Source organism: Schistocerca gregaria, chromosome 8, assembly GCF_023897955.1.
Source record: "Schistocerca gregaria isolate iqSchGreg1 chromosome 8, iqSchGreg1.2, whole genome shotgun sequence".
In the NCBI taxonomy this organism is placed as follows: Eukaryota; Metazoa; Arthropoda; class Insecta; order Orthoptera; family Acrididae; genus Schistocerca; species Schistocerca gregaria.
This window is the reverse complement of record NC_064927.1, coordinates 284,446,977-284,459,619: the sequence shown is the minus strand read 5'-3', so window position 1 is coordinate 284,459,619 and position 12,643 is coordinate 284,446,977.

Sequence of the window (12,643 nt, the reverse complement as noted above, 5' to 3'; positions counted from 1 at the left end):
CAGTAACAATTCAGGATACTCCTGGGGTTTTTGCCCGTATCAGACAGAACATGATCCGACGGTGTAACCTTTGTGTTTGTGTTTGCCAATAGAGGCATTTTTGAAAATCTACTGTGATTGAGATTGGGTTGTGTTAATGTGTTGTCTCTTGGTCATAATAAAATGGAAAAGTGTTTGTTGGTTTAATTAATTTGCCGCCAGAGAAATCTTCCTCTACTGGTTTAAATACTCCCCATAGGAAAAAATGACATTAGCGAAAAATATTTGTTCTGACCTCCCCAACAACCTCCTAGAGTTTGTCGGTTTAAATACTTTTCACCCTGTATATATCAGGATGATAACATACTCTGAGAGTAGCTAATAACTGCCGGACTCGTTATATTTTTCCTGAATACGTAAATGGAAACAAAGTTTACCGCCACAGTTTGTACAAATTTTTATTCGTCTTCTTGCTACGACAAATTATAATTCGAGCTTTGGATGGTAAACTCTGTGGTCATTAGGTATAACTACCAGTCACAATCCGTCTTTTCACCCGCTTACAAAGTGTAATAGTCATGTTATTGGTGTATCTGCATCATTGTCACTTGACACTACAGAAGACGGTGCCGACGTATGCGATATTGTTGACACCATAGTATCAGTGTACTGGAATTCTGTCATCAGAGATGCCTTACCGGTCATAATAGGCAGCAGTATCTTCCATAATCTGAATGATTCATGGAAGCGCCCTCTTTGTGAGTTCAGAGAAATTCTTCGATGCCGTTATGTCCCAAGGGACGCCACACAGCACAGCGTGCCGTTGATAAAGATCATTCATAAAGCTCGAGATCTTACACTGAGTGGATGCTGCGAAATAATTTTATGCCTAGAGATGTACGTTCTTAAATCAGTACCGCTCTTTTTTTATTATGAGCCTCATACGTCAACTGTTCTGAAAGTAGAAGTGCCATGCACTACTCTTATTGAATTTTCCAAAATTTTGTTTGTTTGGTGGGAATTTTCAAAACGACTTCTTCATAAAATGATTTATTTAAAAATGACATTTCTGCTGTAATAAATTACATTGAAGTGCAATTACGTTGTGTGATGTGCACTACAAAGGAAACGCTTCTACGTTAAACTAAATAGTCTCTTCGTCTGAAAACCTGTAGTCAATCAGAAAATGAAATGATTAATTCAGAAAACAATAAATCAAGTTGCAGGTGTGCCTGCGGGATTTAAAAAGAAAACTGTGAACTCTGTCACGTGCCTAGAAAGAATTTCACATTTTTATACACACCCGGGTTCCCGGGTTCGATTCCCGGCGGGGTTAGGGATTTTCTCTGCCTCGTGATGGCTGGGTGTTGTGTGATGTCCTTAGGTTAGTTAGGTTTAAGTAGTTCTAAGTTCTAGGGGACTGATGACCTAAGATGTTAAGTCCCATAGTGCTCAGAGCCATTTGAACCATCACATTTTTATAAGTTTCAATATGTATCCAAGCAACACGTAAATAGTGTTTATTGTGGTTATATAAATGTTGTCACAAAGTCTTCTCACAAGAGTCATACGATGAAGGGAATGATACTTTTCTTACACGGGTGAAATACGAGTTTAGTGTTCTAGTTTAGTAAAGGCTGTTTCTCTTTTAGCACCATCACCATTTTTATGAATACATGCGGTATTTTGAGCAGAGAATGTTATCTTTATTTCTTAAACAAAGATTGTGTTGAGTTAATATATAATAAATGAACATACATCTTCCTTTCATATTCGGTTATTGGCAGTATCTTTGTGACACCCACTGCAAAAAAAACGTGACGTATCCGTTCTCATTTAATCTGTTCACTACTCCTTCAATGAGAAATTAGTAAACACTACTGCTAACCTGGGATACATGAAACCACCCGTGTCTTCTCGTTGGTCAGTTGCCAGACATACTATGATATTTTGTTAGGAATCGAGCTCAAAGGTTCTAAAGTGTTTCGCTACGGCCTCTGATATACACATATCAAAAAAGATTTCTATCAACTCGGTTCTCACAACTCCTGAGGACAGAAGTTCAATGTGGATTTTGTATGAAACACAAAGTCCCTTTGAGTGTTCAGAGATGTCACTAAACCCTCCTAAAGATGAAAACAACCATCCATGAGTAGCGCCTATTAGACTGAGGGGGTCCGACAGCCGATCAGTTCCAGTCATTCCACCAGGAAGTAGTGTTGTCTGTAGTTCAACCATGCCGAGACTGTCGATACCGCGGTTCGATCGCGTCCGTGTTGTTACTTTGTGCCAGAGAAAAGGCAAGTGTCCAGGCGTCTCGGAGTGAACCAAAACGATGTTGTTCGGACATGAAGGAGATAGAGAGTGATAGCAACTGTCGCTGACATGCCTTGCTCAGGCCGACCAAGGGCTACTAGGGATTATGGCTCGGAGGAACCCTGACAGCAACGCCACCACGCTGAATAACGCTTCTCGTGCAGCCACAGGACGTTGGATTACTTCATACTGAGCGCAATAGACTGCATGATGGGCAACTTCACACCGGACGTCCATGGCGAGATCCATCCTTGCGACACGAAACCATGCATCGCGGTACAGATGGGCTCAGCAACATGCCGAATAGACCGCTCAGGACTGCCATCACGTTCTCTTCAACGATGTTTGCCGCATATGCTTTCAACCAGACAATCGTTGGAGACGTGTTTGGAGGCAACCCGGTCAGGCTGAACGCCTTAGACGCACTGTCCACCGAGTGCTGCAAAGTGGAGGTTCCCTACTGTCTTGGGGTGGCATTATGTGGGGCCGACGTACGCCGCTTGTGGTAATGGAAGGCGCCATAACGGCTGTATGATACGTAAATGCCATCCTCCGACCGATAGTGCAACCATATCCGCAGCATATTTGCGAGGCAGTCGTCTTCATGGACGACAATTTGCGCCCCCATCGTGCACATCTTGTGAATGACTTCCTTAGGGATAACGACATCGCTCGACTAGAGTGGCGCATGTTCTCCAGACATGAACCCTATCGAACAATCCTGGGATAGATTGAAAATGGCTGTTTATGGACAACGTCACTCACCAACCACTCTGAAAAATCTACAACGAAATGCTGGTGACGAGTGGGACAATTTGGACCAACAGTTCCTTGATGACCTGGTGGATAGTATATCATGACGAGTAAAGGCATGCATCAGTGCAACAGGACGTGCTACTGGGTCTTGGAGCTATCGGTGTGTACAGTTGTACAGCAGTCTGGATCACCACCTCTGAAGGTCTCGCCGTGTAGTGGTACAACATGAAGTGTGTGGTTTTCATGAGGAATAAAATAAAAAATGTTTTTATTCATGCGTGACGCAGCATGTGGTAGTTGCTGGATTTTTACGGGTTACTCCTGTAACTGAAATATCAGATCTGAAGATGGTTCTGAATGAACCGAAACCGATCATATGAATAAAAAAATTTTGCAATCAAGACGGATTATTAGTAACATAATACAATCACTGATTGCTGCTATCCCGTCAGACATTATGTCTGTTTTTGCAAAGGAATAAAAAGCGCGCAAGTGATGTTTATGTTGATCCCGATTCCAATTTTCTGAACAGGTTACGGAACCCTGCAAACCGAGGTGATGCAAAACCTTTTCTGATGTGTGTATTTACACTAATTTAGTAATCGTAACTCGAAAAGTCATTAATATTTACACAAGGCCCTTAAATAACAGTTAACTGAAGAAATATACTTGAAAGCTTAGTTAGAATTCGTCGTGTCTAATTCAAACGCGTATTTATTGTTTGCTTCGTCCCGGATTTCGTGTAGTAATTTGCAGTTACAGCTACGGAGGCAAGCACTCGCGAACACTCATCTGTGACAGCTTACGTCACTAAGCTGCATTGGGCCAGCTTTCGTGGAGGTACGACTCCATACTATTTTACAATGGGTTTCAGAATTTTGTGTGATATATGTACTACTGTCCTGAAAAAGAGTTGCTCTTAGGTATCACAGAAGTTTCTCCATTATGAGACCGTCAGTATACTTCCGCATGGTTTTTAAATATTCTAACTCTTATCCTTCATCGTAAACAAACTGAAACTATCATCACAGATTAGAAGGAAGGGTTGGTAAGACGGCAGTGATCCGTGCGTTACTCGTGTTCCCACCATCATGTTTTTTACACCCTGTTATTAACGTACTTCCACCTTACTACGTTAATTTAAATTACTACTGTCATTGGGTTGCTGCTTGGCTTGACTATGAGCGGCGTTAGCAGAGCAGCAGCGCGCATCGGTATAGCCTCTCTCGTAGTATCTGGGCTCGACAACTATTACTTCCCGGTCGTTGTGTGTCGTAAGGGAGTTCGGATTTTCGAGTTCGGATCGGCCAGTCAGTTGGACCACGGCTGGAGCGCAGTCCGGACCGGTCAGTCAGGGAGTTGCAATGCGGCACTAGTGCAGTAGGGTTGGAGCAGCAGTGAGGTTTGCGTCGACATGGCTCGCCCGACCGTTGCCGCCACGCATCCCTTGAGCCGGGCCGCGGTCTTGGTGGATCGACGGTCGGTCGTCCTACTCGACGACGCGTTTTGGCTCGCTGATCATTCATGAGTCGGCTGTGTGGGTGTGTGTGTGTGTGTGTGTGTGTGTGTGTGTGTGCGCGCGCGCGCGTATAGACTCACGATTTGTCTTCGTGCGTGCTTAGTTACGGTTGTGTATCGTTCAGGTCTTCCTGCAAGTGTTTGTCAGCTTGTGTGTGGTGTAGTTGGCGTTATTTCCACTGACGACGTTTTTAGAGGTTGTCGGCATTCTGCGGCCAGTCGGTCGGTTGATGGAGACGAGGGAAGTTATGTGCCAGCGGTGCAGTCGGCTGGGTCCTCTGGAAGCCCTGCGCAGTGTCGGACCGTGTATGGTGCTGTCCGATCGCTACGAGATTCGTGGTTCACCGACACAGGACCTCAAAGTTGAGTAGTGGTTTTAACTACGCAAGCTACCTCCATTCATGTTGTGGCGGTTCGTTTCGGTGGTTTGCTGTTGGGGAGGTTTTCCTGTGAGCAACACCGAATGTTTCTACTGCTGAAATTTAGCCGCTTTGCGGTGCAATTAACTATTTTGGTTGACTACAATTCGAGTGCACCAGTGGAATTTCCTGCCTTGTGGCCGTTAGTGTTCTGGTTACCTGCCCTGGACACTGACGTAATTTCATGCAGCGTCCTTTCCTCACTTGTTGTCGCTGTCCAACATGTTGTGTAATTTTGACAGCTAATACATACTCCATTGTGGATAATCGCGTTTGTAACCTTTTCTGTTTGCGTTCTCGTGTACTGATTGATGGGAAGCAAGTCGTTGTGTCGGTCGGTCCGTGGCTGTCCCCTGATTCGGTTCCGAGGGATCAAGTGTAGTTGGGCTCACCACCTGTCTTGCCTAAGTGAACGAGGGCTGACCGATCTCCCTGGAGGCTTCTGAGTGGAACCGGTGTTTAATCATCTGTTTCCAGCTGCTTAAAATTTAAGACTTATGGTTATTTTTCCTTTTTCTTAAAAATTTGGCTTCATTAATTCTTAAATTTATCTTTCAAGCTTGAACATTGCGGCATTCTGCTTTTAAAAGGTTATAGTAACATATTTTAAAATTTTGAAACTTAATTGTGGCCTTCAGCCATTGGTATTGCACCTGCATATGTTTGTTCTATCTACATTGCTGAAATGTTTTTTTGTAATTATTTTACTGCGATCTTAATTGGATTTTTATCTTGTCGATTTGTTAAGATTTCTTGTTTGGACGCCCTCAGCTGTCAAAGAGTTGCATTCTGTAGGTCCGACTATGTGCCGCTTTGGTGGTAAAAGTGTTACTAATTACAATAAATTACAATTAGAAGGTAGAACTGACCGCAACTTTATTTGGCCCTTTCCAAAATTCTAATTACCTGTCCTGCCCATCGGGTTTAGCGGGCGTGTCAGGCAGTAAATATCTAGGACTGAATTTTAAATAACAGAAATCATACGTAAGACTTACAGTCTTTTCACTAACGACTGCATAATTTGAGATAATTACCTGTTGTCAGACGCAGCAGTTACAATAATTATGAATCCTTAGGCATCTTTTGAATGAGTATCCCTCTACTAAAACAAAATGCTGTTACACTGAGGTGATAAATGTCATGTGATGGCGAAGTGAATACGGGTACACACAGATGGTGGCAGTATTTCGTACATAAGAAATAAAAAAAACAGTGCACTGGCAGAGAAGTCATTTGCCCTCACGTTTTCATGTGAGAAGGTTTCCAAAGTGATTATGGTCAAACAACGGGAATTAAAAGATTCTGACTGCGGAATGGTAGTTGGAGCTAGGCGCATGGGACGTTCCGTTTCAAAAATCGCTAAGGAATTCAGTATTCCGATATCCACAGGGTCGCGTGTGCCGAGTATACGAAATTTCTGGCACTATTTCTCAGCAAGGACAACTCCTTCACTTGACCACCGAGAGCAGCGACAATGACGTAGACTTGTCAATGCTAACAGACAAGCACCACTGTGTGAAATAACCTCGGAAATCAATGTGGGACGTACAATGAATGTATCTATTAATACAGTCTTGTGGAATTCGGCGTTAATGGATTATGACAGCAGACGACCGATGCGAGTGCCTTTGCAAACAACACTATATCGCCTGCAGCGTCTCTGCTGCGGTCATGGTCATATTGATTGTAGCCCAGACGTTTGGAAAACCGTGACCTGTTCCGAATAGTCCAGATTTCAGCTGATAAGAGCTGGCTATATGATTCAAGTGTTGCATAGACCACGCGAAGCAAGCTGGCTGTGCAAGATGTCTAAAACAAGAACCATTCTGTCAGTCACCAATTCTGCTGGCAATAATGAAGGTTATAACTTAACTAAGCTTTTCCATTTTATTGTCCCATTACCAAAATTGTGTGACCTAAACGATCATGTTTTCAGGCATGTTGGTTCTTATGGTTTTTATAATTTCATATGCTCAGTAATTACAACAGTGAAACGATATGTTTTTGTTGAATGTGGAGGGGGGAGGGTGGGAAATGCCGAAGATAATTTTGACTATAATATTACTACACTCATTTTATCAACTTATTCTTCTACCAAATGAAAAGTATAATTATTGTAGAAAATATTTTCACGTTTCAAAATTAGAGAATATTTACTGAAATTTGCTAATAAAAAGAACTATCAATGAAATTATAGAGAGTAAAAGTTTCAGATAGCTGAAATAATTAACAACCTTTACCTTAAACATTAGTGAGATTACTAAACATTAGAAACAACTTTATCTAGCAATATGAATAAATCACGTTTGTCTCAAAACAACAAATGTATACATCTGGTTGACTGGTGTTGGCATAACCAGCCGACTGGCGCATTGGAATGGTAATAACTAATGGACAGGATAACAATCAACAGATTACGGTAATAGAGAAAAAGCAACAGAATTAAAAGTAGAATTATTCCGTCAGAGCCGGTCGGTGTGGCCGAGCGGTTCTAGGCGCTTCAGTCTGGAACCGCGCGACCACTACGGTCGCAGTTTCGAATCCTGCCTCGGGCATGGATGTGTATGCTGTCCTTAGGTTTAAGTAGTTCTAGAGGACTGATGACCTCAAATGTTAAGTCCCATAGTGCTCAGAGCCATTTGAACCACTTGAGCCATTCCGTCAGAAACATCAGTTGAAATATATATCAGATCTGACCACTAAAAGCACGGGAGATGCTCAAACATACTTGCCTAAAGCTTAAAAAAAATTATAATTAGAGCAGAACAGAAACAAAAATAGTTATGGTTTAGTGTTATAAACTATAATCTGCTTTGACACTGCCGGAATCAACATATCTCAACGTTGAAACGTCCTCTTTGAACAATTATACACGAATGTGCTTAAACTGACACACAATATTTTTAGCGCAACGCTATCTGACTTTCAAAAATCCCTACAAAAGAATGGCCCTGACTAACACTATCCTATATTTTTTATGAATCAATTACCTCACAAAAATCTTGGTTACTCGAACTACTGCAATACAGCGAGCACCACTACTGCCAGCTAAATAAAAGATTCAAACTACGGAAGGCACTAACTACTGATAGGTATAGTTAGCAAATGAAAGATTTTAATAGAGAACAAACAATGTATTTACCTTAATAGTCATTATATATATATATATATATATATATATATATATATATATATCATCCATTCTTACAAATTTCAAAACTCCGTCATCTCTCTCCCCACATCCAGCACTGCTGGCGGCTCACCTCCAACTGCGCAACGCTACGCGCTGTCAACAGCCAACTGCCCAACGCTACAATGGCGAGTATTACAACAATGCCAACCAGCCACTGACTGCACACAGCACAGCCAGTGATTTTTCATACAGAGCGCTATGTGGCGTTACCAATAAAAAAAACCTAAACAGCCTACTTACTAGGTGAGGAAACAGCAGTTACATGAAAAGTGTTCTACAACTATTGAACAAACATAAAGGAAACACAATATTCAGTCGTAATCATGCCCCTCAGAATAAATGCCCCTTAGAATAAATGACAGTGGTAAACACAACACAAAAGTTTATCATTGCTGACAGAAATGAGCTGTAGTTCAATTTCAATCTCCGGTGATATCCGAAGGAAAATGTTCAACATAACATTAGCGCCAAAATAATTTCCCTCTGTCACCGTCCTGGAAAAACGCATTCGTTCACGTCAGCGTCGTGCGCCAGTGTTAACGGACGCGGACTCACTTCCTTCTTAAGGTGATTCTCTGAGTTAAAAGCCAGGCCTAGACTCCAGGAAACGCAGCAGAAACAATGGTCCGAAGTAGAAGGCTCCCCCTCGGCCACAACAGGTGGTGATATGACCAAGTAGCACGTGTAGCTCATGAGAGGCATCGCTGTCCACACTTGCCCCATGACAGCACTTCTCAGCTAGCGCGACCGCTCCGCTTCAGCCAGTATACGCCGGATGCACCTCTCGGAAAGAAAGGGAGACACGTGCGAGTTTGGCGGAGATACAGTCGCATACACGTTACCGATGCCGCGTATTCGCGCGCGTCAATGGTACTTTATCACCTGTCAACCAGGATTAGAGTTTTTGGCTATATAGTGGATAATAATTTGGTTCTAGTTTTGAAAAATGGTTCAAATGGCTCTAAACACTACGGGACTTAACATCTGAGGCCATCAGTCCCCTAGACTTAGGACTACTTAAACCTAACTAAAACACACATCCATGCCCGAGGCAGGATTCGAACCTGCGACCGTAGCATCAGCGCGGTTTCGCACTCAATCGCATATAACCGCTCGTCCACAGCAGCCGGCATTCTAGTTTTTAAGGAAATGGTGAATCGTGATGTATGTTTTTGATATTACAAAACTACTGGTCGACTTCGGAAGCAGCGTTTTGATGCGTCAATTACCTCCCCATCATGCACTCACGTTTCCCGCATAGCGCACCCTTCCTAGGGCCAGACAACTGGAATTCTGACGGTGCGAGGTCCGGGCTACAGGATGGATGAGTAAGAATAGTCCACTGAAGTTTTGTGAAATCCTCTCGGGCTGCACAGGCTCTGGTGAGGGCCTGCCTTGTCACGGAGAAGGAGAAATTCGTTTGCATTTTTGTGGCGACGAACACGTCGAAGTACTTTCTTCAATGTCCTTAGGGTAGCTCAATACACTTCAGAACTAATCGTTGCACCATGAAGTATGGCACAAAAAGGAATAACACCCAGAAGACAGTCGCCATGACTTTTTCGGCTGAGGGTGTGGCTCTGAACTTTTTCTCCAGAAGGAGATGATGTGACTTCACTCCGTGGATTAGAGATTTGTTTCCGATTTGTAGTGAGGAATTTATGTTTCATCGCCTGTGACGATTAATTTTTTGTCGAACATCACCTGTTCTTAACGAGCACAGACGGTTCTTCGTTGCTCTTTATGGTCTGCTGTTAGGCAGTGAGGAAGTCTGCAGGCACACGCCCTTGAGACGTCGAGCTGAGCAGCGAGGTGTTCGACCGTGATGCGTCGACCATCTTCAATGAGAGTGTCCACACGTTCGAACACTGCGGTCGGTCAGCAAGAGGGACGTCGAGAGGTTTGCGCGACCTTGTTGGGATGAAAGACGCCTCGCCCAGAGACTCACCGTGACTTATTCACTGTTAGATCTAAGTAGACATTCTGCAGGAGCCCATGAATATCTGCGATGCAGTTGTTTTTCGCCAAATGAAGCTCAATAACAGCTCTCTGCTTGGAACGAACGGCCGTACCCGACGGCATTTCGAAGGTTACATATAGCGCCGCCATCTAACGCAGCGTTATGAAACCATATTGGTTGAGGAAGGAATATTCCGCGATGTCCCACAACAAACTCCGCATTTTTTTTTTCAACTGAAACTGGCCGACGAAACACATACCTTAAAATTAAGACTTTTGCGACCGGATGTCATAGTTACTGGTCAGTTAAATTGGAAATTTGTGATAAGGTCTTACGGGACGAAACTGCACAGGTCATCGGTCCCTAAGCTTACAAAGAACTTAAACTAACTTGAACTAACTTACGCCAAGGACGACACACACACACTCACGCCCGAGGGAGGACTTGAACGTCCGATGGGGTGAGCCGTGTGAACCGTGACAAGACGCCTGAGACCACGCGGCTACCTCACATGGCTAATGGCCAGACTTTGCGGTGGTATGGTCGTGGTCCATGAAACTTCTGCGTTCCTCACGTTTCGTCCACAGCTGCTACCGCTAAGTCTTGCGTAGTCTCCGAAGATGTCCATCGCACTTCTGGACGGAACCTAAAGTTTTATGGACCACTTCCGCACAACACGGACGACTAATCCGCAGCTATGCGCCGGTGGTTACTTCAGAGGATTTTCTTCCTGTCGTAAAATGGTCAAATGGAACGGGCGTGAGTGGTGAGAAAGGCCAGAGAGTCCGGCAGATTCAGGCGCTGGACCAGCAAACAGCAGAGGACCATCCCGGCCGGGCGGGCAGGTATGAGGAGAGGCGAGGCGAGGCAATACCTGCCGCCTGGCTGGCTGTTCCGGGTCGCCGGCGGCCGTACCGTGTCGACCTCTGCGCCACCCACGCAGGAATTCCCAGCCGCCGCAGTCCGTCCTCACCTTGCCCCATGCCTGCCTCAATCTGACACGCGCTTCTCTCTCGGCTGAGTCTGTGAGCTACGGACCTGTCTCGCGGATACCCACCACCAGATTACATAAAGTGAACGACCGATGTGCGTTTCCACTTGTTCATTTACTGCTTCCGGAATGGCTGCAAAAGAAAAAAAAGAAACGCAAAGAATCAAGAAAGATACGGTCGCTGAAGGGCTAATTCAACGTATAGGATAGTCAAAATAACCTTCGGCACAATTTGAGGCAATGGTGTCAATGTTAAGAGTTCAAGACGAATTCCACCGTCAAATGCAGAACAGAGAGCGAGTAGGTGGAAAGACTTCATTGAACGCCAGTATGACGGCGAGCAACTGATGAAGCGACAGGCGAAGAAATGTTTGTCGATATGGAGGACTTACGAGAACCAGTGTCAGTCACAGCCTTCAAAAGCCTGCCATCACATAAGCCGGAAGGCAAAGTCAATATTCATTCGGAACCTCTAAAAGCAATTGGATAAATGACAATAAAATGACCATTCAGGTTGGTGAGTAAGGTCTGTGACTCCGCAGAAACACCATCAGACTTTCCGAAAAGTATTATCCATACAATCCCGAGCGTAATAAGGGCAGGTAAGTGTGACAAATATTGCACAATGATGCATCAAAATTTCTCATAACTCCGACATTGTGCTTTACAGTGGAAGCTACAAATCCTCACAGGACCTCACTGGACCTTGAAGCAGCATTCGACAGTGTAAAATACTACAAAACCTTTGAATTTCTTCAGGAAACTATAAGGAAAGACTGAAATCATTGCCTCCAATTTTTTTTACGTGAAAGCTCTTCAAGCTGTTTAAATAAAACCAACATTATTAACATTCTACATCAATATTCTTCACGTCTACATATTTGTGTCACAATAGTCACCAAGTTGACAAACACATTTCTCCCAACGACTTTGTCGATGGAGCCAAAACCTCACCTCTACTTGCACCCAATTATTCAAAATGAGCCACAATTCTATTATTTATTTTGTCGGCAAACGGTTTCAACCCGCGGTGGGATCATCTTCGGGGCAATTTACACTGCATAGTTATAATATAAGTAAGCAATCATGTACGTAATCTACAAGCAATCAGTCAAAGTTACATAAATAAACAGATTTTTATACTCATTTGGTCGCTCGCTGGAAAAAACTTTAAAGTTTACGATTTCTTGCTTAAGCATGTAAGTACCGTTGGTCACAGTGGAGGGCGTTACTGTCTGCCCTCGTGTTGTTGGCCGTGATTTAAGCTCATGCAGAGAACCAACCATGCATAGTTACCAACCGTGCACAGGCAGGGTGACGGCTCCAGCGAGCGACAAAATGGGTATAAATTTGTTTATTTATGTAACTTTGACTAATTGCTTGTAGATTACGTACATGATTACTTACTAATATCATAGGTTTACAGTGTAAATTGCCCTGAAGATAACCCCATCACGGGTTGTAACCGGTTGGCGACAGAATAAATAATGCGATTGTGACTGTCATTTTGA